This window comes from Xenopus laevis, chromosome 7S (assembly GCF_017654675.1).
Source record: "Xenopus laevis strain J_2021 chromosome 7S, Xenopus_laevis_v10.1, whole genome shotgun sequence".
Classification (NCBI taxonomy): domain Eukaryota; kingdom Metazoa; phylum Chordata; class Amphibia; order Anura; family Pipidae; genus Xenopus; species Xenopus laevis.
This window is the reverse complement of record NC_054384.1, coordinates 66,747,247-66,755,001: the sequence shown is the minus strand read 5'-3', so window position 1 is coordinate 66,755,001 and position 7,755 is coordinate 66,747,247. Positions and strand designations below refer to the sequence as shown.

General features: G+C 42.1%; 1 pseudogene; it reads left to right on the top strand.

Moving 5' to 3' along the window:
- The first annotated feature begins 2,474 nt into the window (after window positions 1–2,474).
- On the top strand, window positions 2,475–6,463 carry LOC108697963 (annotated as a pseudogene).
- Window positions 6,464–7,755: the final 1,292 nt, after the last annotated feature.

The window sequence follows — 7,755 nt, the reverse complement described above, 5'->3', positions numbered from 1 at the left end:
AATGTTTTATTTTGGATAAAGTAAAGATTTGCCCCAGTAGTTGTTCCCCTGCACCCCCATGATGGCAGCTCCAAACTCCCCCTCTGTTTGCTGTCTGCAGGATAAACCCATATTATGATCTGCAGAGTGAGAGGGACTTGTCCAAATAAGGGGATGATATTTTCAGTGCACAAAGGATCATACTGTAAATGGGTGTATGGACCCATAGGGTTAAAATCCCCTACTTGCTTGGGAATGCTCTTACTGGTTTTGAACATTCCCTAATGGCTAGACTAATACCCCATATGGCTAAAAATGAGACTGCTGAAATACAGGGAATCAGCGCCTACATGGGTATTAGCCTCCTGTCCTGCCTACACCCAAATTCATTCTGTCGGCTTGGATGTGGGCACACACAGCAGATTTCAGAAAGAGAAAGCAAATTCAACACCAAGTGCCTGCCCCCGGGTCAACACAATGGTTCTAGGTGCTTCACAAGGTAATACAAGGGAACATTTGTTTAAAAAGCAGAGTTTATGTCACATATACGTCACATCCTCTTCCAATTGGGGCTGCAACTATTCACTCCTTAGTACGGAGCCCTTGACCCCCTGCACACTGCACTCTGCACTAGTGTCGGATGAAAATGACATGCAAGGAATGGGTGAGCTGTGGGTGGACGAGGGCATGCCTACATGTTTCCCCCCTCCAGCCTCTCTTGGATCCAGTTCTGGCTGGGTGCAATGCCCGTGCCACAGGTTATTTCGGAGCACAAAAGCCTGCGGCCATGCACAAACAGCCAAACACACTGAGCAGTGCAAAATATTGCAACAGTGGCATACAGAATTGTGTACTGTGGAATAAACAGAGAAGCAAGAGACAAATTGCTGCAAGATGAAAGTTTGTTAAGGAAACTGTTTGGGGAACATGGGAATACAGAGTTCATAAACTAGGTAAAACTAGTAAAAAAAAGTTGGATTTACACAAGATCTGTAATGGGTATAGTTTGCTTTAAGTGGGCTGCTAGCCCTGCAGAATTGGGAAAAATGTAATAGGCTGCATTCAGCCCCTATATCCCAGCATGCATGTGCTTTTTAAGGAACAGTATACACCCCTTTTCTTCATGAGCACAATGAATAGGGCATGTGCTGAACATACCATTTGCTTATTGTTTTAATTGAGAAATATATTGTTTTTGTCACTTGTGGACCTGCAGAACTTCAGAGGAACTAAAATGAATTACCACTCCACTTAGAAGCCCCTCTATAATGAGCTGCTCAAAGGCTGCTGCTAAGATAAGGGAAAGGCTTGTTTGTTTAAAGGTAGATATGGAGCAATAAACAAATTGCCCTGTTTATTCTTAAAAAAAGTAGCAGTAAACTTCACACACAGAATTTCCAAAAGAGATTTTAAATAAATATAAATTGCTAAAGTTTTTTATAAATGCTAAGTGCCAATGCAATCATGTCCATAAATCCCAAACAATTTTGTGCCAGCACACCAATAAATTAATCAGTAAATTAATTCAAAATAAATCAAATCTTTGCGTGTATAATACATGAATTAGTAAAGTGCCTGTGCTTAAAATATTAAGTGATTTCATAGTTATATAAATTAAAAACAGTGCCAGCAATTCATGAGTTAAAGGGCAGAAATAAAAAATAGTATAGACTTGTCCCAAAGATTACTAACTGCTGATATTTCTATGGCCCTGGGACACCACACGAGGGAGAAGACAGGACACTGAGGACTGTGGTCTTGTATTTAAGCTTGTCTAACATTGTGAGAAAACAAACTTTCCTATAAAACCACAAATCCCCAGTGCTTTAGAATAAAATGAGATCTGGAGAAAAATAAATGCCGCACCAAAATGGCTACAACCCTTAAGATCTTTTTCATACACAGCCGCCACTCACATCAGAATAAGCAAGAAAGTGTCCGGGAACAGGGGATACATTAGAATTATAAAGGAAACAGATCCTGCAGTCCAGACCCCCTTTACACCGGACCCTCGAACTACTTTTAACAGCACAAGACTCAAGGCAGTTTATTTGGCACGTATAAATATCAACATCCCTCCCCCCCAATTCCAGTCTCACACGTCCATCTTAATAACAGTTGACTTGCTGTGATCTGTCTGATGTTGTAGAGTTTGATCTCACGGTGGTGTACACAACGTTATTTGCTGATTCTGCTTTCTCTTCCAATGTTATTTTGGTCTGAAATGGCAACTTGACTTTACAGGCATCCTGTCTCCTTCTGTCTTATTTTAGTCACTCAGAGGTCCCTGCTAACAACTCTATACTCTGTACTTTATGGTACACGTGGAATCAAAATTGAAGAATGAAGACAAGTACTGAGCATTATATGAGGCAGGTCACAGTTCTGTTTGTATTTTCTCATGTGTAATAAACTCCATTTTAAAGGAATATGTTCTTACAGGTTGAAAAGTTCTATCTTGGAATGAAGTCTTTCTAGTGATGTCTCAACTACATTCTTCTACTAGGCCGAGAACATCATATATTATATTATAGAATGAAATGTACCTCTTTCACTTCGAATGTAAGAAATTAAAATGGAAATATTTTTGTGTACTTTTGTATTTCAGGAACCAAGTGAAAACACAACATGAACTACTTTCTACCAGTTATCTTTATTTTGAGTGGTATGTACCATACACATTAAAGAGGGGTCTCTTTTTGGCTTTCTGTCCTGTAAATAACACCGTAGCTAAGTAATATATTGGATATCATTAACAATGACACAAGAGAAAGTAAAGTATCTTTTCTTAATTTGCAATATTCTTCCAGTACTGCCCCAATGAGCTTACAATCTAAAGTCCCTATCACATTTTCACATACTAGGATGTGTTGGTCACTTGTATTTTGTCAAACCTGGGAAAATGGAGTAAATATGCTAAGGGTAGTTAAACAATTACTTTGCCCTTATGGGTCTCTTACCCCCTAATAGTATAGAAAGTTTGCATAATAATGGACCATTACTATTTTTGACCCACACCCTTCGTGTGTTTCTGTTATGCACACTGCTTATCTGTAGCTACTTGTTTTTCTGCAAGTTCAATAGCATATGACACTTCTTCCATTATAGGTACTTGCATCAAAAAGCGCTCCTTGCACCTCCAAGGGGTGATATTTGGCACTGCTCAGTCAGTCCTTCCATTCCGAATTGAGTGCTTCCTGTTGATGCAGGGGACTGACAGTTCTGGACCAGGCGGTACCTTCAGGCTTCCACCAGAGTACAGCATCAATCACCATAGTTTAGTTGCATAGAGAAAATAGAGAAAATAGGGCACACGCATCACTTGCATGGTAAACACAATAAATTACACCAGCAATCACCGGAAATGACATCAGACTTTGAAAATATTTGATGCAATTGAGTTAATTTTGCCAAATTAAATGGAACTGTGGTAGGTGCAGTGCAAATATCACCCCTTGTCAAGCATCACCCCTTTGCGATTGCAACGATGCAGGAATTCTGACGAAAAAAACACTGCATAGTGGGGTTTGCACTCAATGGTGCACTTTGTTCACTGCACTTGCAGACATACTGTACATGTGACCTTAATTCTTATTTGCCCATCAAGCTGCAGACAAGGGTGAGTCAGATGGGCTTTATTACTTTCCTGCTGACCTCACTGGGAATGCAGTTGGGGTAAAGAAAACATCCAATTCTCGCCATTAATTAGTTATAACTTGATGGGTTGATCCATGAATAATTGTTGGGGGCAGTAACGTAACTAGAGGGGGACTGGCGCAGGACGTGCAGCCGGGCCCCCGCCCCCCTCCATATGCCCGGAAACACTGAAGAAGTCAGTGGTGCGCGAGCTGCCAGGGGGACCTGAGGGGGTGCGGGCCCTGGCCCAATCGCACCCCCTGCTCGCCGGGTAGTTACGCCACTGGTTGGGGGGTCAACTCAGTGGTGGGCCAAGCTGGCCAGGAGCCCTAGCCATGTTATGTGTGTGCGCATGTGAGAACTAGCATGCATACACACATGTAGAAATGACTGTGTGCATATAGACGCATTTGACAATTGGGATCGATAGTAAAAGAAGAGCGGGCACACAAGGGCCCGGACTAGGGGTAGGCAACAGAAATCGACATGTCTGGAGCCCCCTACACCCTGCCATTGTTCCCTAGGCTAGTTCCAACCCTGGATCAACTTAATCCCTTTGGTTACTTACCACCACCTACTCACCCTCCTGTATACAGTGGTGGTAAGTGGTTATAGGGACCAGCAGTTAGTATTATTTGATTATGTTCTATATATTTTATGTACAGTCATTGTACTGATTGATGCTATTTTCTATCCCTTTATTCTGCATCAGTCCTGCAGGCCACAGACTACCAAATAATTTCAAGCCTTTGAAGTGTCTGATGAGACCTGGTCCAAAGCTACGGGTAGACTGCCATTTCCAAGACATCCTAAACAACCCCATGCGCTATGAAATCAAAGTAAAACTAGGTGGAGAGACACAGATCATCCTCAGTACCAATAACGTTGACTCTTTCAGTGATAAGTACCATAACAGGGCAAGCCCTTACAGCACCAGTTGCCTAGTTCAGCTGTACCTTGACCGTTGCAATGCTTTAAATGTTGAGTTTTACTCCTGCTATTTGTACCATAACAGGGCAAGCCCTTACATCACCTGTGGCCTAGATCAGCTGCACTTTGAGCATTTCAATGCTTCAGATGTTGAGTTGTACACCTGCTCTTTGTTTATGGGTAATGAGCTGACGATCAGAAAGCCTCTATCAAAGTCCGGAAAGGTGAGAGAAATTGTGGAGACGACAATTAACATGGAATTCTATGCTCCAATCAGAATTTATGTGTGTCAGAATCGTTGTGAAGTAAAAAGGAAGGAACTGGTTTTTAAAGGGGACATTTAACGTAAAAATAAACATTTAGGGGCTGGTGATGTTTGTCTCCAATGTTAAAAACTATGCCATTTAGTATGTTATAGATGGACCACTTCTTAGCAGGCTAGTGAATTATAACCATGTTCTACAGTTTATGGCTTCTGAATTATTATCCTAGTTTTGTCTCTTTCTGGCCTGGTTGTTGGTTGCCATTGACTCTGGTAACCAAGAATCATATGCAGTGTCAGAATGGGGTAGTTGGGATCTCTAGGAAAACACAAGCCAAGGGCCCACCACCCCTTCTGCTGCAGATGACTAATGCTAAAGCTAATTTTTCTATTCAATCTCTATACTGTTCATTTTCCATCCTGCTAACTGGTTGCAGGCAATGTTTGCATATGCTGTTACATACCTCCCAACTGTCCCGTTTTCTGCAGGACAGTCCCAATTTTGACAGCTCAGCTCGCAGCCCCAGATTTTTATTAAAATGTGCCAAGTTTCTCTTTGATCTCCTGCACTGACATCAGAAAAAAACACGTTTCTGAAACTAAAATAAGAGGCTTTTTGGCAGAGAGCCCAGAACACTGTGCAACTGCACTTCGATATATTTGTAACAATTTAACATAAGCAAAGATAAAATTGTAGCAATTTACGATAAGCAGGTCTCTTGGGGAAACTGTGACTCACAGCTATCTCAGCTTCATTAGCAAAACCAGGCCTCGTATTTCCTCCTTTGGCACCCGTAGGCCGCCAGATCCTAGTGCCCAGCCTGTTTAGTGCAGTCGCCCACTGCAAGTGTGTGAGTGCATGTGCCAGTTCACTAGAGAGCTGCGTTTCCCTTGAAATTTTGCCACCCCCTAAAATTTTGCTGCCCTAGGCCCGGGCCTTTGTGGCCTCGCCACAAATCCAGGCCTGAGCAAAACTGTTACAACACAGTATTCTTGAAGCACAACCAACCGGATCTGCTTTGGCACAGAGTTCTCAGCACAAGCTGGAGTCAAACTCACAACCTTTTGGACCTTAGACTGGCACCTTAGCCACTCAACCATTCAGGAGGCCTCCCTTAGTGAGATACAGCGGTTCGTATTGACTCTATTAGGCGGAAGATGGACTGCCGGTACTGGCAGTCAATGTAGAGGCACAGGGGGACATTCGGTTGTTACGATCATCTGGAACACCTCCCAGCAGGCTTCGGATCTATGGTATACTGAGTATTTGGTTACCCTATGTAGGGGTAACTAGGTTTGCACCTCTAATCATATATTGCCTATTATTTTATTGATTGGTGTGCCCTCCATTTATCTATATTCTTCAAATCATTGGATAAGCCATATTTGGTGTAGTACCTGAATTGCTGAATCCACTCATTTGGTGGCTTTGCTAAATGAGCAGCTTTGTCCATGTGTCACCAGTTTATAGGACTGGATTTAAAGAAGTAAATTGAAATGTTATTTAACTGTGATTTTCTTTCTTTTTTGTTTACAGATAAACTGCAGAGGTGTGGTGCAGTCTTAACCTTGGAATTTCTTGGCCCCTTTTCTTGCTCCTTTAACTATATTTACTCCAGGTTGAAGGTTTTGTATCTAACAATGCTCTGCAACTAGTATGATCACCTCTGACCACAAGAAGGCAGCACTGTGCCATAGCATTGAGTCTACACATTCCCCTGTCTTATGCCATTGCTTAAGACTCTGTCCCTGGAATTTTTCAGTAAAAATATGGAGAAATTACGAGCAATATGATGCATTCCAACAAACACTGAAGTTCTTACAAATCTGCAACTTTCTCAGGGTGAGGGGTTATTTTCCTAGTTTTTGGGTGTCAAACCAACCTACTCAGAATACTTAATTATGTTCACAGAACAAATATACCACTCTACATGTGATTGTACATACCAATATGGGTGCGATGGTGACGCCCGGCGCGTCCTTCTCTTTTCGTTCTGAAGGAATAAGCCACGCTGCTCACTATGGAGCAAGATTCGAATATTTAAAGTCATAGGCGCCTTTTGCTTATTGCCCAACGTTAGGTCTATTTTACAGTTCCTGGATGTGTTACTTTACTGACCCTGCTTGTCCCTGATTACGTCTAGTTTGCTGCCTGTCCTGATCTTTACCTTGTTTTTGGCTACTCACCTGAATCCTGCTGTGTTCCAAGATTTTGGTGTGTTTGACCTGGCCTGTGACCCCGGCTATTCCTTCGTCTCCTGTATCTGTACTGCATTGTCTTATTATTACCGGCCTGGCTTTAGACTACGTTTCCCATTCCACAACCCCACGCTTGGTTTCCTTGCTTGCTCAGAACTCTCTCCTTGGGCCTCCCACATTAAGACCTGGCAGCATCTCAGCAGCGGTGGGTTAGTCCCGAAGCCAAAGGTGGCTGTTATAGGCGGAAGGGTGAGCCACGACCGGGTCCTTGGAGTCTGTTCTGAGTTTGGGATACCCTGCATTACACATATTATGGTTAATATGCAAAACCGGGAGCTGTTAATGCAGGCATTTGTAATTTGTAACATTCATTATAGACAATAATTTGAAAATACAGCATTTTAAATACAATAGAACTTACTTTTACATACATAGAACCATATTTTCTTTCTCTTCACTGTTTGTTTCCTTTTGTCATCTTTTATATCCTTACTGCACTGATGCAATTGCCTATCTGTACTGTATATTTGCATATATATGTATTCTCTATCCAGCAATCCGCTCTACCAAACCCCTGCATACACTGTCTGTACATCTTCCTTCTTCTGTCTCCATCTTGCACCCACATTGCAAAAATCTAGTCTTCTCTCAGGTATTTATTCCCCACATACAGTATATTGTCCCATCTGCAGCCAATATAATCTGCAGCCAATATAATTTCTCTCTTAATAGGCTCTGCACTGTGAAAT